Genomic DNA, 24,965 nt, shown 5'->3' with positions numbered 1-24,965 from the left:
TAAATTAGGGTGAGATACGATAGCGACTGGGTAGTTGTAACCTGTACGTCACCTTGTTGATCCTCCGGAGAACCTTGAACGGTCCCACAAACTGGAAGCTCAGTTTCTTGCAGGTCAGGCGGAGTGGGAGGTTCCTGGTAGAGAGCCAGACGTAGTCCCCAGGATGGAACACAGGGGTCTCGCTGCGGTGGCGGTCTGCCTGTTCCTTCTGACGATGAACAGCGTGCTCCACACCACTTCCATGCACCAGAACCACTCATCTACCGCAGGAGCCACGGTCGGGCCAGGGCTGGCTGGAAACCCAAAACACACTGGAAGGGGGTCAACCCAGTGGAGGAGTGACGTAGGGAGTTCTGGGCGTTCTCTGCTCAGGGAAGGAATCGCGCCCACTCACTCTACCGGTCCTGACAGTGACTCCTCAGGAACCTCCCCAGCTCCTGGTTCATCCTCTCCACCTGCCTGTTGGACTGAGGCCAATACCCGGAAGGGAGGCTGACCGTGACCCCGAGCTTCTCCAAGAAGGTCCTCCATACTCGTGATGTGAATTGGGGGCCACGGTCGGAGACAATGTCCTCCGGAAGAACATAATGCCGGAAGACCTGCTGGAAGAGTGCCTCAGCGACCTGGAGAGCAGTGGGGAGATCAGGAAGAGGGATTAAGCGACATGACTTGGAAAATATATCCACTACCACCAGAATGGTGGTGAAACCAAGTCAATGGATAGATGTGACCAAGATCGCTGAGGCACGAGAAGCGGCAGGAGCTTTCTCTGCTGGAGCATTCCGGGGGGACTTGGTTTGAGCCACCAGTACTTCTCAGTGATGGCGTGGATGGTGCGAGAAATACCTGAATGTCCAACAACAACAGCTGTGTGTGCCTAGGTTCTGGGCTCCCTCTCTAGAGCCTGGCGGATGTCCACATCTATGTCCCAAACCACTGGACTCACGACTTGGGAGGATAGGATTATGGCTGCCCTCTGGACAGGAACCTCTCCCGAATCATAGATACGGGACAGAGCATCGGCCTTGATGTTCTTAGAACTTGGGCGATAGGTCAGCGTGAAGTTGAACCTGGTGAAGAAAAGTGCCCATCTGGCTTGGGGCAGATTCAGTTTCCTCGCTGTCCATATGTACTCGTTCTGATGGTCAGTGAGGATGATGAATGGTTCCTTGGCGCCCTCCAGCCAGTGTCTCCACTCCTCTAATGCCAACTTCACCGCCAGGAGCTCCCGATCGCCGACTTCATAATTCCTCTGCGGAATTAGCATTCAATTTCAGTGGGTTACCTTGTCTGTGACAAAACTGCCCCCACGCTCATCTTAGATGCGTCTACCTCAACCACAAAAGGTAGCGTGGGATCTAGGTGTTTTAGCAAGGAGGCAGAGGTAAAACCCCCCTTGAGGAGATGAAAGGCTTCGTCAGCTGCTGGAGACCACCAACCTACAAGGTCCACCTTTGAGGTGAGAGGGGTGGCGACATCACTGAAGTTCCTGATGAAGCGGCGGTGGAAGTTGGCAAACCCCAAAAACCGATATAACCCCGTGATGGTGGTTGGGACTGGCCATGACCTTACCGCATCTACCTTCTTGTCCTCCATCCTCACTCCCTGCAGGCTGATTTGGTAACCCAAGAAGGATACAGGCCTCTAATGGAATTGGCATTTCTCCGCCTTGATGAACAGGTGATTGAACAAGAGACGTTCCAGGACTGCTCGAATGTGGGTTATGTGATCTTCCAGGTTGGTGGGGAGATCAGGATGTCATCGATGTAAACAATCACCTGACATCCGAGCATGTCCCTGAACACCCCGCGAAGCTGCACAATGGCTGACGGTAACAACGGGAGAGGGTACCGATACTTCTTGGTGATGTCATTGAGTCCTCGGTAATCGATAGATGGGCATGATCCGCCCACCACGAAGAAGAAACCAGCCGATGCAGGAGACGTGGATGTGCGGATGAAACCCTGTTGGAGCGCCTCTTGAATGTCATCCTCCATGGCCTTGGTCTCAGCCACAGACAGAGGATAGATGCGTCTGCACGGAGGTGTAGCACTGGAAAACAGGTAGATGAGGAGGGAGACAAGTAGCGCGGGTCTTGGAAAATACCTCCCTTAGGTCCTGGTATTACTGCGGGATGTTGGGCTGAAGGGCAACCACAGAATTCTCAACTGACATGGAACTACAGGGGACAGGGAAGCAGGTCTTCCGGCATTCAGGTGACCGGTCTGATTCTCATCCTCGACCATGAGATGGCGTTGGAGCCAAGGAAGGCCGAAGATGATTTTGTGAACTGGTACACTGGTGATGATAAAGGGGATGTTTTCATGGTGATTGGACTCCACTGTGAGGGTGAGTGGTTGAGTGATGTGTGTGATGGTCCCAGATCCTAATGATCGACAGTCAAGACCTTGAACCGGAAAAGGAGAGGAGAGCGGGTAGATGTTAGTGTTAAGGGAGGAGGCAAGGGTCTGATCCATCGGAATCCACTAAAGCTGTAGACAGTACATGAGGGGCAGTCAGCCAGAGTGATGGACACCAAAAAGAGCCTAGCAGGAAGAGCTGAATCTGGAATACTCACTTCTGGTCCAGGGGATGGAACATCAAGTGATCGTCCCTCTGCTCTAGTGGATCCTGGATTCTGAAGTACCGGACACCACTGGAGCTTGTGACCTCCTTGCCCACAGTACAGACATAGCCCCAGCTGTATCCGTCTGCGTTGTTCTGCTGCGGAAAGGCGTGTTGACCCGCTAGCTCCCTGGGTTCAGGCTCTGATCCCGAGTACTCGCCGAAAGGAGGGAGAGAAGTGATGAGAATTCTGACGTTCCCGGAGAAGGTTATCCAGGTGGATGGCCACCGCAATGAGTGTGCGATGCACCAGCTCATTCGACCCACTGGAAGCTGCTACTGTGAGCGCATACTCAGCAGTCGTCTGATCCCCCTGCTGTAGCTGAAGCAGACGCTCACCTCCCTCTCTGCCCTCCGCGGGATGATCGAAAATGATTTTAAACAGAGCCATGAACTCCTCATAAGAATCTAGCTCCTCCTCTCCTCTCTCCCAGACGGGCGTAGCCCATTCCAATGCCTGCCCGGTCAGCAGAGAAATAACCGTGGCAACCTTAGACCTCTCGGTGGTGGGGGCTCCCAACTGGTATGAAAAATAGAAGGAGCACTGAAAGAGGAAGCCACGGCATTTGGATGGTGTACATGGCATCACTGACTTGAGCGGGTTGCTGAATGGGCCGTTGTGCTGGCTCACTGGGTAGACTGGCTGCTGCTGGACTGCAACATCTCCTGGGAGTGTTCGAGACGCTGCAGACTGTAGAGAACCTCTTCTATGGCCATCCACAGTTGAGCCAGCTGGTGATGGTGTTGATGTAGAAGGTACCCTTGCTTGTCGACCGTCTGAGAGATATCCGATTTTCCTGCTGCTTTCATAGTTTGAGTTGGTATTCTGTAATAATGGAGCTGCGAGTCTGGAAGCAGGTGCAACGTTTAATAAAACAACAAAACCAAAAACGAGACAATTCCATGAGGCTACACGCCGGTACACAAGAATAACACCAACTGATGCGTGAACATAAGAGAGTGACATATAAAGGGGAGGAAATTAAAGTAAGTCCAGGTGTGAATCTTAATGATCAACATGTGCGCGTAATTATGAGTGCCAGGTGTGCGTAATTATGAAATTTACGCCAGAGGGGAGGTGCAGGAGAAGATGTGACAGACACAGCCCAGGCAAAAAACGGATATCTCCAGCTTAAACCAATGGAGTTTGATGGATTCTTTTTATTTTTTTAATACTCTTAAAGATTAAGACCACTCAGTGTCTGCCAGTCAAATCCAATTTTGAATCAAATCAAATGTCATTTGTCACATTCTTCACAAACAAGTGTAGACTAACAGTGAAATTCTGACTCCCAACAATGCAGAGGGAAAAATATAGAAAACTATAACACAAGGAATAAATACACAATGAGTAACGATATATATACAAAGGGTACCAGTACCGAGTCAATGTGCAGGGGTACGAGGTAGATATGTACATAAAGGTAAGGGTAAAGTGACTAGGTAACAGTATATATAATAAACAGTAGCAGCAGCATATGAGTCAAAAGAGTTAAAAAATGGTCAATGCAGATAGTCCGAGTAGCTATTTGGTTAACTATTTAGTAGTTGTATGGCTTGGAGGTAGAAGCTGTGCAGGGCCCTTTTGGTTCCAGACTTGGTACATCTGTACTGCTTGATATGTGGTAGCAAAGCGAACAGTTTGGTTCCAGACATGGTGCATCTGTACCGCTTGGCATGTAGGAGCAGTGATAACAGTCTGTGACTTGGGTGGCTGGAATCTTTGAACATTTTAGGGCTTTCCTCTGACACCACCTGATATAGAGGTTGTGGATGACAAGGAGCTTGGCCATACAAAGTATCTTCCCTCTGTAGTGCCTTGCGGTCAGATGCCAAGCACTTGCCATACCAAGCGGTAATGCAGCCATTTAAGATGCTCTCAATGGTGCAGCTGTAGAACCTTTTGAGGATCTGAGGGCCCATGCCAAATTTTTTCAGCCTCCTGAAGGGCAAAGAGGCGTTGTCGTGCCGCCTTCACAACTGTGTTGGTGTGTGTGGACCTTGTTCATTTCTTAGTGATATGGACACAGGGGTAACTGAAGCTCTCGACCCACTCCACTAGAGCCCCGTGCTCGGGTCTTCATTTCCTGTAGTCCACGAGCAGCTCATCTTGTCTTACTGACATTGAGGGAGAGGTTGTTGTCCTTGCACCACACTGCCAGGTCACTGACATTCTCTCTATAGGCGGTCTCATTGTTGTCAATGATCAAGCCTACCACTTCGTGTCATCAGCACACCTAATGATGGTGTTGGTGTCCTGCACAACCACCCAGTCGTGGGAGAACAAGGAGTATAGGAGGGGACTAAGCACGCACCCCTGAGGGTACCTGTGTTGAGGGTCAGCGTGGCAGATGTTTTGTTGCCTAGCCTCACCAGCTGGGGACGGTCCGTCAGAAAGTCCAGGATCCAGTTCGGTCCCAGGGTCCTGAGCATAGTGATGAACTTGAAGGGCATTATGGTGTTGAACGTTGAGCTGTAGTCAATGAACAGCATTCTCACATATGTGTTCCTTTTGTCCAGGTCTGACAGGGTAATGTGGAGGGCAATAAAGAGTGCATCATCTCTGGATTTGTTGGGGCGGTATGTGAATTGGAGTGGGTCCAGGGTGTCAGGAATGATGGTGTTGATGTGAGCCATGACCAGCCTTTCAAAGCATTTTATGGTTATGGGTTGATAGTCATTTAGACAGGTTACCTTGGCGTTCTTGGGTGCAGGGACTATGGTGGCCTGCTTGAAACGTAGGTATTACAGACTGGATCAGGGAGAGGTTAAATGTCTGTGACGCCTTAACATGTTTAAAGGTCCTACTCACATCAGATACATCACAGTCGTCCGGACCTGCTGGTGCTCTCATGCATGGTTCAGTGTTGCTTGCCTCGAAGCCAGCATAGAAGGCATTTAGCTCGTCTGGTAGGCTAGCTTCACTGGCAACTCGCCGCTGAGTTTCCCTCTGTAATCCGTGATAGATTGCAAGCCCTGCCAAATCCAACGAGCGTCAGAGTAGGATTCGATCTTAGTCCTGTATTGACGGTTTGCCTATTGATTGGCTCGCCGGGGGTCATAGCGGGATTTCTTATAAGCGTCCGGAATAGTGTCCCGCTCCTTGAAAGTGGCAGCTCTAGCCTTTAGCTCAGTGCAGATGTTGCCTGTAATCCATGGCATCTGGTTGGGATATGTACGATTGGTCACTGTGGGGATGACGTGTTCGATGCACTTATTAATGAAGCCGGTGACTGATGTGGTAAACTCAATGTTATCAGATGAATCACGGAACATTCCAGTCTGTGCTAGCAAAGCAGTCCAGTAGCTAAGCATTCGCTTCATTGGACCACTTCCGTATTGAGTGTGTCACTGGTACTTCCTGTTTGAGTTTTTGCTTGTAAGCAGGAATCAGGAGGATAGAGTTATGGTCAGATTTGCCAAATGAAATGGGCAAAGGAAAGCCTTGTATGTGTTTCTGTGTGTGGAGTAAAGGTGATCTAGAGTTTTGTTGCCTCTAGTTGCACAGGTGACATGCTGGTCATTTTTTGGGGCAAAACTGCATTAAAATCACCGGCCACAAGAAGCGCAGTCTCTGGATGTGTATTGTCTTGTTTGTTTATGGACCTATACAGCTCGTTGAGTGAGGTCTTAGTGCCAGCATCGGTTTGTGGTGGTAAATAGACAGCTAAGAAAAATATAGATAAACTCTCTTGGCAAATAGTATGGTCTGCAGCTTATCATGATGTATTAAAACTCAAGACTTCCTTAACATTACAGATCACTCACCAGCTGTTTTTAACAAAAAGACACACCTTCCCTCTCTCAGCTTACTTGAGGCTGCAGTCCGATCTTGATGATGCATGGAAAGCAAGGTATATTATCCATGTCCTTGTTCAGTCACGACTCTGAGAAACATAGGATATTACAGTTCTTCAGGTCTCCTTGATAGGATAGACTTGAACGGAGCTCGTCCAGTTTGTTCTCTAGTAATCTTACGTTCACCAACAAAACAGAGAGCAATGGCGGTCTACATTCTCGCCGACGTAGTCTAATCATGACACCGCCTCGCTTGCCTCTCTTTCACCGCGACTACCTCTTTCAAGTCCCAGGGATCAGGGCCTGGTCCGGGGTAAGCATAACATCCAGAGCTGCCGACTCGTAAAGTAGAAATCTTCACCCAAATCGAGGTTTAGTGATTGCTGTTCTGATATCCAGAAGCTGTTAGTCATAGGAAATTATGTTGGAAACATTATGTACAGAAAAAGTTAATATCAGCGAAAAAAAACATGCATTGTAGCAGAATTGGTCAGGAACCCATAAGACGGCGGCTATCCACTTAAGCGCAATCATTTCCCACCTTATTGTCATCATATTTCACATTATTCAAGCGTTTTCCCAAGGTAGCAGTAGTCTCTAATTTTTACATTTGCATGGTGTTCTGAGTACGGTCTGGAATGTCTACATTCCATGTGGAGGACAGAGAGCACTGACCTCTGCTTCCCCTGATCCCCTGCCAGTCTCCAGATGACCACATCCTCAGCCTGTCTGACTTTTAGAGAGTTTCACTGCGTCACTTTATTAATTATGCATGGCCAGCAAAGCCAAGTCACCCACTCAAAAAGTATATACTGGATTTGTCCTTCTGCCAACTTTCCTTCATGTTTTTAGTTTTATTAATTTGCACACAGTAAAAACAAATTACAACATGAAAATAGAACACAGTGAATGTGCAGGTCAAGTCAATCCACCGAATAATGGCTTAATAGTTGCATTTATGATTGTCAAAATAGAAGGCTACTTTTCCCTCTTACTCTACTGTATATTACATAGCTATTGTTAATTTCACTCAATGTCATCAGCCTCAATATAAAACCCAAGGTGATGTCAAGATATGAGACAATGTTATTGTGTTTGCGAATTAAAATGCCTGTCTGTTTGTTATTTGGAATGTCTTCAAATTATTTTAATTACATTCCGGTAATTAACTCTCCTTGCACAAATCTTGAAACAGTGTGCACATCACTTGAGAATTATGCTTTCATTAAAAGAATAGGCTGTGTTCACAATATAATGCCATTTTATATTGCAAACATTTAATCGAAGCAATTATTGGATGAACTAATAAGAGGGTGTGCCAGTAAGAGTGATTCAGACATCTCCACACACTTTACAGACCTATTGCCTTTAGTGAGCTATTTCACAGGGTTTCATTCTGTTATAAAAGTACAGACTGAAGACTAACATGAGAGCTATACTGAACAAAAATACAAACACAACATGTAAAGTGTTGGTCCCATGTTTCATGAGCTGAAATAAAAGATCCCAGAATTTTTCATACGCACAAAAAGCTTAATTCTCTCAAATGATGTACACAAATATGTTTACGTCGCTGTTAGTGAGCATTTATCCTTTGCCATGATAATCCATCCACCTGACAGGAGTGACATACCAAGAAGCTGATTAAACAGGGCACAATAAATGTACTGGGAACAATAAAAGGCCACTCTAAAATGTGCAGTTTTGTCACACACCACAATGGCACAGATGTCTCAATTGGCATGCTGACTTCAGGAATGTCCACCAGAGCTGTTGCCAGATAATTGAATGTTAATTTGTCTACCATAAGCCACCTCCAATGTCATTTTAGAGAATTTGGCAGTACGTCCAACCATGTGTAAACACGCCAACCACGCCACGCCAGCCCAGGACCTCCACATCCGGCTTCTTCACCTGCGGGATCGTCTGAGACCATTCACCCGGACAGCTGATAAAACTAATGAGTATTTCTGCCTTGTAATAAAGCCGTTTTGTGGGGGAAAACTCATTCTGATTGCCTGGGCCTTGCTCCCCAGTGGGTGGGCCTATGCTCATCCATGGCTGCACCCCTGCCCAGTCATGTGAAATCCATAGATTAGGGCCAAATGAATTTATGAGTGTGCAGCTTTTCCTTCTCTTAGAAAGCATGTAGGATATGCAGGATTGGCCCCAACACTGGTCAATCAGGTGAGCATGATCAGCAGGGTTGTGGGATGTAGCACATCTGGTGAAGTCAGGGCAGGGGTCAACAGCTACATGCATTCGAAACAGCAGCACGGGATCAGCAGCACAGATCCCTGTGGGACACCGCATGTGACTGCAGATTCCTTCGATCTGGACTGTACACATGAAGAACTTGTTTAAAACCTCTCTGGGATATGTGGGACGCTAGCGTGTATATATATATATTTGTATATGTGTGTATATATGTATATATGTATATGTGTATAAATGTAAATGTATATGTGTGTATATATATGTATGTCTATATATGTATGTATATGTATATATGTGTATATATATATGTATGTATGTATGTATGTATATGTATATATATATATATGTGTATGCGACCAATAACATTGGATTTGATTTGAATATAATGTGTTCGTTCACAAGTTACTAACATTACTATTTCAGCTTACTACACCATTTCCAAATGCTTATAAATGCATTTGTTTGTATTGGAATTGGAAACAGATTGCACAGCATTTTGGAAAATCATGTAGTCATATTTTTTCAGCCAATGAAAATAACATGGGATCATATTTTGTCTGGAAGATGCATGTTTTACGTATCTCAACAAAACATGTGGACCTTTTTTCTTTGTTCTATTCTTATGAGATTTGGTGCATACTAACCATAGCCATTGTGTCTCTCTTCTCTTTTACAAAAAAAGTAATTATAGGTACCAAAGGAATCTCTATAATCCATTCCATCACAGTGACTGCAGTTGCAGTGAGCCAGTCATTGAACGTATCATTGCCATGTTATTAAACGTTCATTTAACAATTTCATCAAGAAGGTCTTGAATGCAGGGATGTTGTTATGTACTATAATGTTTCCAAAGTGTTTTTCAGTTTGAAGCTGTTAGTTATTCATCGTTGAGAAAATATAATTTTGCACTACAGGAGGTTTTAATCTGGCAAATGAAAACCAGTGTGCAGCAATTTAGACTTGTACATTTGCTTTGGAGACAGAGGAGCAATGAAAATCAAGCACAGTGTTATCAGTTAGTATAACATTCTTACTCAACACTTCAGGGTTATAAGTAAAGTGTTGGCTGTGTATTTTCATCGACACACAATGCTGAAAAGAATGGATGATGATGGGTTGAACAAAAAATTATGGGGGGGGGGCTCTTGGAAGGGAAGGTATGGATTGGCTTTTGAAAACAGCTTTGTGAGATTATCTCTTCCCTGTGCTGGGAGTAAAGCTTGACAAAGGAGGAGAGACTGATTTCAAAGCTGGGGCGACTTAGCTTGCTTGCAGTTCTCACTCCTGCCTGTTTGTTCACCGATCCTGTCTGTCTGTGTGAGCTCTCTATCCCTCTCCTCTCTCTCCCCCTCTTCCTCCACCTCTCTCTGTCATTCACTTTCTCTCGTTTACTCTCTGTTCTACAGACGTGCATAGAGTGAGGCAATATGCTTATGCCATCAAATTTGGAGAAGATTCAAATAAAATTCAGGGCAAATTCTGAGCATGAAGACTTTGCAGATGACAACCTTGCCGAAAAGAGAGATTGAAACACCTTGAGGCGCATGCAGGCTTACGGTTAGCGTGGCCCCTGTCAGAGCTCAAGCAGAAAAAGAGCCACACTGAGAGACTCACCTGTGATGTAGTTGCTTAAGCTTCCTACACGTCTGGACGTGTGATGGAGGGAACAGAAACTTAGCCCTTTGATTCTACCACTTAATATTTGATGACCTGCACCTCTGTGTTTTGACGAATGCCTAATTATGAATTTTAATTCTCATGCACTTTGTTCGATGGCAAGATTCTCACAAAAATGCATGAATTACAGAAACCACAAGAGAGAGAGAGACTGTTAATGGATTTGGAAATTGTGTTTCTGAGATGGAATTCATTTAGCTTTAGATGAGGGAGATGGCACATACTGTAAACACCATTTGATCAGACAGTGATTGAGGAGAAGGGATTCACACTTTGATCAGATTTGCCCCACTTTGAGAAATGGTTCAAAATGTGAATGGTTAAGAAATGGAGAGCAATAGGTTTTGCGAATACCACAACACGCTACTTTTTATAAAACTACAACTACAGAATGAGTTCTTGCCTCTGTGTAATTGGATTGTACAGCAATGAGTGATTACTGAGTCTTAAATATATGTATGAGCGATGACCGAGTGGCATAGGCAAGATGCAATAGATGGTATAAGATACAGTATACATATGAGATGAGTAATGTAAGAGATGTAAACATTATTCAAGTGGCATTATTTAAAGTGACTAGTGATCCATTTATTAAAGGGGGCAATGATTTGAGTCTGTATGTAGGCAGCAGCCTCTCTGTGTTAGTGATGGCTGTTTAACAGTCTGATGGCCTTGAGATAGAAGCTGTTTTTCAGTCTCTCGGTCCCAGCTTTGATGCACCTGTACTGACCTCACCTTCTGGATGGTGAACAGGCAGTGGCTCGGGTGATTGTTGTCCTTGATGATCTTTTTGGCCTTCCTGTGACATCGGGTGCTGTAGGTGTCCTGGAGGGCAGGTAGTTTGCCCCCGGTAATGCGTTGTGCAGACCGCACTACCCACTGGAGAGACTTGCGGTTCGAGGGTGGTGCAGTTGCCGTACCAGGCGGTGATACAGCCCGACAGGATGCTCTCAATTGTGCATTTGTAAAAGTTTGTGAGGGTTTTAGGTGACAAGCCAAATTTCTTCAGCGTGCTGAGGTTGAAGAGGCGCTGTTGCGCCTCTTTATAGTTAACAGAGAAAGTAATTCCAGATCTCTTAACTTTGCCTAAAATTCAACTGGAAGTTGAACTGTTATGCAAGTGTTTAAAAGGATAGAATTCTTGGCTACACAGTTCAAACAACTTCCAACATTTAAAAACAATGAGTTAGATTAAAGAAGCACTATGCAGAAATCGCTTCGTCATTTCCCCCTGGTTGCTAAAATTCTAACAGTTTGCCTAATTGTTGTGATAAAACAAGCAAGTATAGTGTAGCGAATCATTGTACCATCTAAACCACTGTGAAATATATTTTCCATAACCAAAAATATAGTATTTCAGCTGTTTGAAGTTGATGTAAAAATTTTACTTAAAAATGGGACGCATAGAAATAGCTCAAATAGAACAGATATACTGCTTCTTAGACTGGCTTTCAATGAGAATGACAGATCTATAACTCACATTTCAATGTGAATTATGTCATGTTGCCCAAAAATAATTTACCATAACTTTTGAGTCCTCGTTTCCTTTTTACTCCAGCAGAGGGAGACAGTGTGATATACTAACAAACTTTGCTCACCTGTTTCCAGAGTTTGCTTCATATCTTCTGTAAAATAATGCCAACAGCTCCCAAACTGATAACGTTTAGGTTGGAATGATAAAAAAAAATCCCTTTCCTATTTTCTCAGTGGACTCATTTAATGCAAGTATAACACAGTTTTCAACATTTATGCATCTCACCTGATCAAAATGAAATGATCAACCATATTAAAATGCATGGACTGCTGACCAAGAGACTGAGTCAGGTGAGTATTGATATTTAATATCTGTATGAACCGCTCTGTCAGGTCCGTCTGTCAGATTAGGCTCCTGCTGTTCCTGGCTCTCTTCTCTCCCCTCACTACACAGCCACACTGAGCCTCTGCTCAAACGAGAGACAAGCATTAGCCCCGGCAATCTGACAAATCCTAATTAAAGTCCCGAAACCGCAGCACCGAACCCAACTGTGCTGTTTCCCTTCAACTTCGAGAGGGATTTACGACAAGCCTGATCCCAGAGACCGCTGTCAACCCTCTCCTGGGCTCAAAGTAATAATTTGGAGAGTCGAGAAGTAAATAAATAAAGAAAACACAAACAGCCTCTCTCTCTCCCTCCAGTCAGTCTGCCTCTGGAGAGTGAGAAGGCCTCCTGCTCACCTCTCTCAGTGAGGGGGTGAAAATGTGCTGGGGAAAGGGAGCACGAAACGTCTCAATCCGGCCCTTTCAGAAACAGAAGGGGAGATTACCGAATCCTTAATGGTCTTTGGGGCTTAGTTCACATTATTTGTATCAACATAAAATAAGCACCCGGAAACGACGTTAACCCTGTGTTGTCTGCTGGGCTCAGCTCGGGCTTAAAGATAACAAGGACTTAGCCAAAGCCTACCTCCCTTAGTGCCAGCTTGTATTCCAGTTGACCCTAAGAAACTAGACTTCACAATGCATTACTCAAGGTCACATTCGGTTTTTGTTTTATCTTTAATTTGAAATGGGGGTGATCTGAAAAGTTCTAATTTCGATGACTTATCCATAAAGGCTCTGAGTCGATCCAAAATGACACATCCACACCAAATGTTGCAGTTCAAAGGTAGAGAGTGGACCCACACAATGATGCCACTGGACACAGATCTGATAGGAGGAATATACTACCTTAAATTCAATATTTACTGTTTGGTAACTTATAACTTGTACCTGCAGACTACATTACTGTATGCTAATGTAAACATATAAGCACTAGATTGTCTTGATTATTGTAACAATGTAGACCCAACTCTACTCAAGTTACCTGCACTTTTGCATGACTTTACTGACTTTAACCATTTGTGCAGACATGCCTGTGCTGTAGAAACAGTATAACGCCGGGAGCTGTGGGAAACTGGAGTCAGCAGACTGCCACCCAAACGTCTGACTGACAGACTGGACTCAATGTCCTCATTAGGTGGCTGACAGTGGCCATGTTGTGTTGTCTCCTTTGGCAGGAGTTTTGTAATCTGGTCCTAAGATTTTGGCTCGTATGACATCCTGTCATTTTCAAGCAGAGGGGACCTTGAGTTTCCATGCACTGGAAAATAGGCCAGCCTGACATGTTGAACCAGTCCAGCATATTTTCACTGTTCTGCGAGTTAAACTGACATGGAGAGAGTTTTAACCACAGGAGTTGAATAGAATAATGCATTATGTTCTGTGCTTCTCCTGGCCATACTACAACTACAGCAAGTGGAAACTACACTGAACAAAAATATAAACGCAACATGTAAAGTGCTGGTTTAATGTTTCATGAGCTGAAATAAAAGATCCCCAAAATGTTCCATGCACACTAAAAGCTTATTTCTCAAACATTGTGTGCACAAATCTGTTTACATCCCTGTTAGTGAGGATTTGATAATTTTGTCAAGATAATCCATCCACCTGACAGGTGTGGCATATCAAGAAGCTGATTAAACAGCATGATCATTACACAGGTGCACCTTGTGCTGGGGACAATAAAAGGCCACTCAATGTGCAGTTTTGTCACACAATACAATGCCACAGATGTATCAAGTTTTGAGGGAGAGTGCAATTGGCATGCTGACTGCAGGAATGTCCACCAGAGCTGTTGCCAGCATCGTTTTAGAGAATTTGACAGTACCTCCAACCGGCCTCACAACCGCAGACCATGTGTAACCACGCCAGACCAGGACCTTCACATCCGGCTTTACTAACCTGTAATAAAACCCTTATGTGGGGAAAAACTTATTCTGATTGGCTTGGCCTTGCTCCCCAATGGGTCGGCCTGGCTCTGAAGTGGGTGGGGGGTCTATGCTCTCCCAGGCCCACCCATGGCTGCACCCCTGCCCAGTCGTGAAATCCATAGATTAGGGCCTAATGAATTTATTTCAATTGACTGATTTCCTTATATGAACTGCAACTTAGCAAAATCTTAGAAATTGTTCCATGTTGCGTTCATATTTTTGTTCAGTATACATAGGACATCGTTTGGACTATAGTGTTGATACGGTTCAGTGAGTTCTAAATTCAAATTGATTTCAAGTGATTCATCAATCAGCTGACATTTGATTTATTGTTAAGAACCAGTGTATCTTTCATTTGCCATACAACAAGTATTTTTATGTAAAGTTTATGATGAGTTCTTTGGTCAGATTAGGTGAGTGTCCAAAATAGCTCCGGACATTCTGGGGAAATGTTGCTACATATTCACAATGTATAACCACGGTTTGCAGCTCTAAATATGCACATTTTCGAACAAAACATAAGTGTATTGTATAACCTGATGTTATAAGACTGTCATCTGATGAAGTTGTCCACGGTTAGTGATTAATTTTATATATTTTGCTGGTTTTTGCGAAAGCTACCTCTGCGGTGAATAAATGCGGTTGTGTGTTTGGCTATTGTGGTAAGCTAATATAATGCTATATTGTGTTTTCGCTATAAAACACTTAAAAAATCAGAAATATTGGCTGGATTCACAAGATGTTTATCTTTCATTTGCTGTACACCATGTATTTTTCATAAATGTTTTATGATGAGTATTTATGTATTTCACGTTGCTCTCTGTAATTATTCTGGCTGCTTTGGTGATATTTTTGATGGTAGCTGCAATGTAAAACTATGATTTATACCTCAAATATGCACATTTTCGAACAAAACATACATTTATTGTATAACATGTTATAAGACTGTCATCTGATGAAGTTGTTTCTTGGTTAGTGACTAATTCTATCTCTATTTTGTCGGTTTTGTGAAAGCTACCTATGCGGTAGAAACATGGTGAAAATATGCGGTTGTGTGTTTGGCTATTGTGGTTAGCTAATAGAAATACATATTGTGTTTTCGCTGTAAAACATTTTAAAAATCGGAAATGATGGCTGGATTCACAAGCTGTTTATCTTTCATTTGCTGTATTGGACTTGTGATTTCATGAAAATTATATTATATGATATCCCTGTCCCGTTAGGCTAGGCTATGCTAGTCAGCTTTTTTGATGAGGAGGATCCCGGATCCGGGAGAGAGAAGTGGTAGAGGAACCGCCGTGTTAGATTAAAAAAAAATAACTTTACCACAACATACAGCTTGCGTTATTACGACACAGCGCTCACCAAAACGGCGGAGAATAGGAATCAACATTTTCCACAGAAATACGAAATAACATCATAAATTGTTCTTACTTTTGCTGAGCTTCCATCAGAATGTTGTACAAGGAGTCCTTGGTCCAGAATAAATCGTTGTTTGGTTTTAGAATGTCAATTTCTTCTGTCGAATTAGCAACCTTAGCTAGCCATGTGGCGCGAACATGCCCATCTTCTCTTGGCGCAAAGAACGGAAAATTCCAAAAGTCCCAATAAACGTTGAATAAACTGATAAAACTCGGTTGAAAAAACCTACTTTATGATGTTATTATCACATGTATCAAATAAAATCAGAGCCGGAGATATTCGCCGTGTATACCGAACGCTTATCAGAAGACAATGTCGAGGTACTTCGCGCGCCTTGGTAGACAAAGAAAATTCCTGGCCTGCCACTCCAAAAGCTCTTGTTCGGCCTCAGATCAAGCTAGACACCCCATTCCACCTTCCACTGTCTGTTGACATCTAGTGGAAGGCGTATGAAGTGCATGCATATCGATAAATATAAGGCAATTGAATAGGCAGGCCCTGAAACAGAGCCTCGTTTTCAGATTTTTCACTTCCTGCATGGAAGTTTGCTGCAAAATGAGTTCTGTTTTACTCACAGACATAATTCAAGCAGTTTTAGAAACTTCTGAGTGTTTTCTGTCCAATAGTAATAATAATATGCATATTGTATGATCTAGAAAAGAGTACGAGGCCGTTTCATTTGGGCACAATTTTTTCCAAAGTGAAAACAGCGCCCCCCTATTGACAAGAAGTTTTAAGCTTAGCAAGTCTGTTGGCTAGCTTTGATTCAGATGTAAGGTTTAACATAACACCATTTTTGGCACCTTATAGACCCATTGCCTTACTCCATCTCGACGTGAAGACACACAGTGCCTTCAGAAAGTATTCACACCCCTCAACTTTTTACACATATTGTTATGTATTAAATTTAGATTTTTGTTCACTGGTCTGAAAACAATACCCCATAATGTCAGTGGAATTAGCTTTTTTTTTTGTTGATTTTTACAGATGAATAAAAAATGAAAGCTTAAATGTTTTGAGTCAATAAGTGTTCAACCCCTTTTTTATGGCTAGTCTAAATAAGTTCAGGAGTAAACATTTGCTTTACAAGTCAAATAATCGGTTGCATGGACTCCCTCTGTTCGCAATAATAGTGTTGAACACATATTTTTTAACAACTACCTCATCTATGTACCCAACACATACAATTATCTGTAAGGTCCCTCAGTCGAGCAGTAAATTTCAAACACAGATTCAACCACAAAGACCAGGGAGGTTTTCCATTGCCTCACAAAGAAGGGCAGCTATTGGTAGATGGGTAAAAAAAACTGACATTCATTTGAGCACAGTAAAGTTATTAATTATACTTTGGATGGTGTATCAAACATATAAGCGTCCTTCCTAACTCAGTTGCCGGAGAAGAAGGAAATCACTCTGGATTTCACCATGCCAATGGTGACTTTAAAACAGTGACAGAGTTTAATGGCTGAGATATGAGAACTGAGGATGGATCAACAACATTGTAGTTACTTCACAATACTAACCTAATTGACAAAGGGAAAAGAAGAAAGCCTGTACAGAATAAAATATTCAATAACATGCATCCTGTTTGCAACAAGGCACTAAAATAATATAAAGAAAGAAAGAAATGTACTTCTTGTCCTGAATACAAAGTGTTTGTTTGGGGCAAATCCAATACAAAACATTTCTGAGTACAACTCTCCATATAGTGGTGGCTGCATCATGTTATGGGTATACGTGTAATCGTTAAGGACTGGGGAGTTTTTCAGGATAAAATAGAATTGGAATTGAGCTAAGCACAGGCAAAATCCTAAAGGAAAACCTGGTTCAGTCTGCTTTCCACCAGACATTGGGAGATGAATTCTCCTTTCAGCAAGACAATAACTCAACACACAAGGCCAAATCTACACTGGAGTTGCTTACCAAGAAGACAGGGAATGTTCCTGAGTAAGTTAGTTTTGACTTAAATCTACTTGAAAATCTATGGCAAGACCTGAAAATGGTTGTCTCGCAATGGTCAACAACCAATTTGACAGAATTTGAAGAATTTTGAAAAGGAATAATGGCCAGATGTTGTACAATCTAGCTGTGGAATGCTCTTAGAAAATTTTGCAATTTTGTTGCTGGATTTAACAACTTTTCAGACTACCCTGGCAACTTTTTTGTCAAACAGCACCCAGCAACAAATTTAGCTACATTTAAACATTTCTTTTGAACTTTTAGCAACTTTTGAAAAGTGACTCAAATGCTAAAATGCACGCATTTCCCCTCTAAATGACACAAAAACGATTTTCTCTGTCACATACTCAGTCACAACACATGTGCCTGGCTGCAAAAGTGCATTGTGAGTGACGTCAGCAGCAGGCGCTCAGCTCATGCACAGGCAGCAGCAGGCCAGCAGCAATTTCAGAAAATTGCAAATCATTGTTGGCTGACTGCAGTGTTCGACGAGACAAACCCAATGAATATAGTTGGTCACGAATGTTTGATCTGGAACAGAATTTACAACATCAATCAACATGTCTCAATCAAAATTGTACAGCCAGAAGTACAGAAAAGAGTGAGAGTCTGTAGCTGAATTTAAAGGGTGGCTGAAGCCAGTAATTGGGGATGATTGTCGAACATACTGTGCGTACTGAAAATCAGATATGCTTGCAAAAATGTATGACATCAAAAAACACTGTGCTACAGCAAAGCATATAAATAAATCAAAACCATACAACCCCGCAACGCAGTCTACATTACCACAGTTAGTTAAGAAATTGGATAACTGCGAAAGCGCAGAAGCTACTATGACAATGGCCATTGCGAAGCATTGTTCGCTGCTAGCTTGCGACCATTTAGGTATGGCTTGCAAAGCTGCCTTTTCAGATTCTGTGGCAGCAACAAACTTCCAAATGCACCGCACCAAGTGCACAGAAATGATTAGGGGAGTACTGGCTCCTTATTTTCTCAAAAGGGTAACATCAGATGTGGGGGATGAAAAGTTCAGACTCCTTTTGGATGAGTCCACCGATGTGTCTAGAAATACCTCGGTGTGGTGATTCCGTATTTCAATGCTAAAAAAAGAACCGTTGTGTCCACATTCCTCGGGCTGGTTGAATTGGAGGGGGGCGATGCCAGATCAATAGCAAAGGCGGTAGTTGAGTTTCTTGAGAAGTGTAACCTTAAAAAAAGAGAATCTTCAGGGTATTGGCACTGATAATGCGTCCGTGATGACTGGGGTGCACAACGGGGTGCACAAGATTTTAAAGGAAGAATTTGGTACTCATTCGCTGTGTGTGCCATTCTTTACAAGAATGGCCTGCGGTAACTCGTATATTGAGCCTGTAGGAAGAATTGAAACTCCACTTTTGAGTTGACCAAGGTCAGTGAGCATTGCTACATGGCGGATGTGCTCCACGCCATGTACATGGACAAGACCAACTATGTCTACCTGACATTCTTCAAATCAATCCTGTCCAACGTACAAATTGCAGTGTAGTCATTTGAGGGAGCGCAAACAGATCCTGTCAAGCTTTTGGACAATCTGGTACAACTCTTAACATCAATTTGCAGCAGAGTAGTTAACCCTATGGCAAAACTTTATGTCCTGATGGATGCCATCGATGGACATCAGTCCATCACCATACCTTGGGTACCTTTTCGAGAGCACGGTGTACCAACTCAGTCTTGCGCCAGAGGACGAAAAGGCGATTCTGAGACAGTGCATCAACTATATTGTTGCTTTAAGCAAGGAGCTGCAAGCAAGGCTCCCAGACAACCTAGAAGCCTTGTAAAACATGGATACGTTAAGGATACGCTAAAGCACAATAAAGGCACCACTGTTTTTATTAAAGTAGCTGAGTTACTGGGGTACCAGCCCCAAACAATTGATAAAATTGTTTCCCAATGTAGAAACATCCATCTGTTTAGGTGGGACTCAACTGAAAATACATTAGAGTTTTGGAGTGAAGTGAATAACTACACGGACTCTTCCGGGTCAAATCCATTTGAAGAACTGTGCAAAGCTGCACTCGCTGCCCTCTCCTTACCACACTCAAATGCGGAGGTTGAACGGCTGTTCAGCCAAATGAGTGTAGTCAAGTCAAAGTTAAGAAATAGAATGTCACTGCACACTCTCAACTCCATACTCCTGGTGCGGTATGGACTGAAGCTGGCTGGTGATACCTGTTACCAGCATAAACGATCAAGTGAAGTTCTGCAGCAGTTTGGCACCACAGCAGCATACAGCATTAAGGCCAATCCATCCTCTTCTGCTGGTTCCAACTCCATGACAATGCAGTTGGACAGTGAAGATGAAGAAGATTTCCTTGCCAATCTATGATTCATCATATTTACAGTACTAATGCAAGGAGTGGACTTTCTGGAACTGGCGGAGACACACACCTGATGGCGGCAGTGTGCACTGCAGTGTAAGCCAGAACAGTGGCAATATCTGGAGGAAACCATTGAGCAGCTAGCCAGCCAAGCAGCACAACAACCTGGAGAGAGCTGGAGAGAGATGCCTAGCACACACATCATTATTTGATTGCTTGTTCAATAAGATAGCATATATACCTTGTTATTAGCTTGTACCTATAACTGTTGATCAGTTAGGTAGCATGTTAAATAACTACCAATACACTGCTTAATTATGGCTGCAATCCCGTTAACGGGATCGATATGACAACAGCCAGTGAAAGTGCAGGGCGCCAAATTCAAACAACAGAAATCTCATAATGAAAATTCCTCAAACATACATGTATCTTATACCATTTTAAAGGTAATCTTGTTGTTAATCCCACCAAAGTGTCCGATTTCAAATAGGCTTTTCAACGAAAGCACCACAAACGATTATGTTAGGTCACCACCAACCGCCATTTTTCCAGCCAAAGAGAGGAGTCACAAAAAGCACAAATAGAGATAAAATGAATCACTAACCTTTGATGATCTTCATCAGATGACACTCATAGGACTTCATGTTACACAATACATATATGTCTTGTTCGATTAAGTTCATATTTATATCCAAAAACGTCAGTTTACATTGGCGCCATGTTCAGAAATGCCTCCAAAATATCCGGAGAAATTGCAGAGCCACGTCAAATAACATAAATACTCATCATAAACTTTGATGAAAGATACATGTTTTACATAGAATTAAAGATACACTTGTTCTTAATGCAGCCGCTGTGTCAGATTTCAAAAAGCTTTACGGCAAAACACAATATTCAATCATCTGAAAACAGCGTTCAGCCACAAAAGCAAGCCATACAGTTACCCGCCAAATTGTGCAGTCAACAAAACTCATAAAAAGCATTATAAATCTTCACTTACCTTTGCTGATCTTCGTCGGAATGCACTCCCAGGACTCCCACTTCCACAATTTATGTCCAAATAGCTATTTTTGTAGCGTGTTTGGTAAACAAATACAACGTCAGGAAGCGCGTTCACTAAAAGCTGACGAAATGTCCAAAAATTCCGTAACAGTCAGTAGAAACATGTCAAACGATGTATTGAATCAATCTTTAGAATGTTTTTAACATAAATCTTGAATAACGTTCCAACCGGAGAATTACATTGACTTCAGATGAGCGATGGAACAGAGCTCCCTCTCATGTGAACGCGTATGGTCAAAGCATGGTCAGGTCATGATAGACCTGACTAATTCCCCTCTCATTCGGCCCCCCTTCACAGTAGAGGCATCAGACAAGGTTCTACAGACTGTTGACATCTAGTGGAAGCCGTAGGAAGTGCAAACTCATCCATATATTGCTGTGATTTCAATAGGATCTTGGTTGAAAATCGACCAGCCTCAGGATTCCCACTTCCTGTTTGGATTTTTTCTCAGGTTTTTGCCTGCCATATGAGTTCTGTTATACTCACAGACATAATTCAAACAGTTTTAGAAACTTCAGAGTGTTTTCTATCCAATACTAATAATAATATGCATATATTAGTAACTATGACTGAGGAGCATGCCGTTTACTCTGGGCACCTCTGTGCACCTTTCATCCAAGCTACTCAATACTGCCCCTGCAGCCATAAGAAGTTAAAACTATAATTGTTCAGAATGTGTAGGTTTACTAGTTAAAGAAAATAAATACAATGTAATTGTTCAATAATGTGTAATGTGTAATTGTTCAATAAAATAAAAATATCTGATCATATAAAATGTGTTGTGTTTATATTGCATTTACAAATAAAAATATGTGATAATAAACAAACAAATCTAAATGAACAATGTCAAATCATATTTTTCGCAGAGATGGCCAGTCAATTTGAGTAACGTTATCATCACACAATGACATCACAACGTCATTTAGCAACATTTAGCAACAAATCGACCTGCCTCTAGCAACTTCCCCTGAAAATGAGTTGGCAACACTGTGTATGAATACTTTCTGAAGGCACTGTAGCTTTATCTAACCCTGGTCTGTTTCCCTTGACTGAGACTGTGCCATCCTTCTCTTGTCAATGAATGAGCTGTGTTATATTGTAATCTTGATTCCAGTCGAGGAGTCTTCGCTCAAGAGGACATGTTGGGTTCCTGCCTGTGGAGAAGATGGATGTTCAACAGCGAGACCGTGATTGAATCATTCCTCAGCTCAAGGTTGTGCTCTCCATGTTCTCATGGGACGGGTGAATAATTACATCCATTTGATCCTCCTCTCCCAGGTTAACCAACAACAAGTGTTTTAGAGTAATGACGCCCTACAGCTCTTTCTAATAATCCCATGACTGATCGGAGTGAGATTCAGGCTTTATACGAGGTTAAACTTGAATGTATTCATGAGCTGTCATAAGGAAAAGCTAGTCGTTAGACGGCAAAGATTATGACAGTAACCGACTAACCTCAACTGGGTGATGGGTGATATGTTATTAGGCGTTTTTATAGAAACGGCATTGAACAGTATGTAATGTTACAAAGATCATGCGTTGTAAATGCGTCAAATTTGTACAATCAATGGGTTAAGTGACTTTAAGTGCACCTGTCTATTTCTAACACGAGAAATGTTCCAGTGTGTGAACAAACAACTTCATAAAAAAATGAAAACAACGTGCTTGAGTCTTGTACACTAATTGCTAAACATGCCGTTGTTTGTCATTGTCTAATGAACAAAAATAGGTGATGCAAAAAGTGTGTTCAATAAAGAAAAAGCAAAGTAACTCTAGTAAGGTCATCGGAATACCATAGAGAATGGCTGGTAATTATGTTTATCCCATTTATGACGTACCAGAGAGGGCCAAGAAAGATCTAACCTGTGGCACTCATTTGCAATTTTGATGCAGCTAAACAAACAGATGCCTTCAAACCACTTCTGTAGGCTTGGCCGAATGCCAGGGAGAAGCATATCTCATTAAACCCATATGATAAACTGCTCTACATTTAACAGATGTTCATGTTTCCTTTCCACATCAACTGCCGGTCACTTGATCATATGTTCATAGGATGCTTCATTAACTTTCTGATGCTTCATTAACTTTGGCTACAGCTCTGGTAAACGGTGTCTTTACTTTCACAACTTACTTGTATATTCTCCTGCATGGACATAGGCGTTCATGTCCTACGGTGTCCATATTAGGACAGCCTCAATCTTAGCAGGACTTTAAGATTGAGGCTGTCCTAATATGGACACTAATCGCCCTTTTAAAAGAAGCAGTCGAGGTATGACTTGGCTTTGAAGTATCTCCAATGACCTTGTTTGGTATTTAATGTTGTGTCTACACACTTAGCATCATGGTGGTCAAAGGACAACATTTGGTAACACTCAGAGGTGGAATGTGTACTGAAATATCCTACTCGAGTAGAAGTACTGCTCCTATAATGACATTTTACTCAAGTAGAAGTAAAACTACTGGTGTAAAAAACTCAAGTGAAAAGTACTCAGAGTAAAAGTAATTTAGTTACTATTAAAATAAAAACATTGACATTGATAATTAGCTAATATCCCTAAGGTTACTTGAGATTTGTTACACATTATCTTTTCTGTTCAATAAATAGAAAAAGGTAGAGGAAATATAGTATGTACAGTATGAACTGCAACAAGGCACATCTGTATGAAAAAGAGACTAAGGACTTGTCAAAAAACTATACCATTAACATTTGAAAATAGCAACAAATTTATTTTGTAAAAGCAATACAAAATAAAGTGCATAAACAATAAATCACCCATTCACACTCTTTTCCTCACTCACAAACTCCCTCACTCACTCACCCACACAATGCCAAATGGGTAGTGCTGGGGCAAACTGGACATGCCTAAAAGATTCAATGTCAAATTAGCTATAACAGAAACTCATGGAAATGCTAAATGAATGAGCATGCCCCTGAAATAGAAAAGGGGAAATAGATGTTGAATTAGATTGATCAACTATATATAGGCTACATGTACATTACGTTATGTAACGTGTTCCTTCAGCAAAATTAAAAGAGTTCTGTTCTAACGCCTTCACTTCTCTCTGAATTTGCTGTGCAGTTACAGCAGGAGCTGATTTTCAAAGTGAATCGAGTCTATCCAGGCTCGCTTTGCAGTGAAGAGCGGTCCAGCACACCTAAAGAGACACTTACAAGCGGCAGAGGCAGGCAGTCCTGTGCCCAGTTTGAGAGATAGCTTCTTAATGTATGGAAAGGAAGGAAGCAAGTCCATCTTGTCTGACACAGAGACAAAGTACCTATCCAGCTCCCCTGTACCTTGTGACCTTTTGGGCATCAGTGATGAGAAGAATCATCTTTGTCAGATGAATGCTGCCTCTGTTGCTCTGTCTCATCTTCTATCACTGTGTCAAGATGATGCTTCAGGTAGACCAAACCAGTATAGTGGCAAATGCACATATGGTACACATATGGAATATTTCTACTAATTCTGACATTACAATAGTCCAAACACAAACGTTCCATACTTGTTATTCTCAGATACTGAGATTGAAGTGAGTTTGACAATGTTCTTTGTTGTCTAATGTTGAGATGAGTCCATGTCTAAGTGTAGGCCTAAATATTGTGTAGACTCATACATTTACAGTTGAAGTCAGAAGTTTACATACACCTTAGCCAAATACATTTAAACTCAGTTTTTCACAATTCCTGACATTTAATACGAGTAAATATAACCCGTTTTAGGACAATTAGGATCACCACTTTATTTTAAGAATGTGAAATGTCAGAATAATAGTAGAGAGAATTATTTATTTCAGCTTTTATTTCTTTCATCACATTCCCAGTGGGTCAGAAGTTTAATACTCTCAATTAGTATTTGGTAGCATTGCCTTTAAATTGTTTAACTTGGGTCAAACGTTTCGGGTAGCCTTCCACAAGCTTCCCACAAGAAGTTGGGTGAATTTTGGTCCATTCCTCCTGACAGAGCTGGTGTAACTGAGTCAGGTTTGTAGGCCTCCTTAATCGCACACGCTTTTCCAGTTCTGCCCACAAATTATCTATAGGATTGAGGTCAGGGC

Source organism: Salvelinus namaycush, chromosome 2, assembly GCF_016432855.1.
Source record: "Salvelinus namaycush isolate Seneca chromosome 2, SaNama_1.0, whole genome shotgun sequence".
In the NCBI taxonomy this organism is placed as follows: Eukaryota; Metazoa; Chordata; class Actinopteri; order Salmoniformes; family Salmonidae; genus Salvelinus; species Salvelinus namaycush.
Note: the sequence above shows the minus strand (reverse complement) of the source record.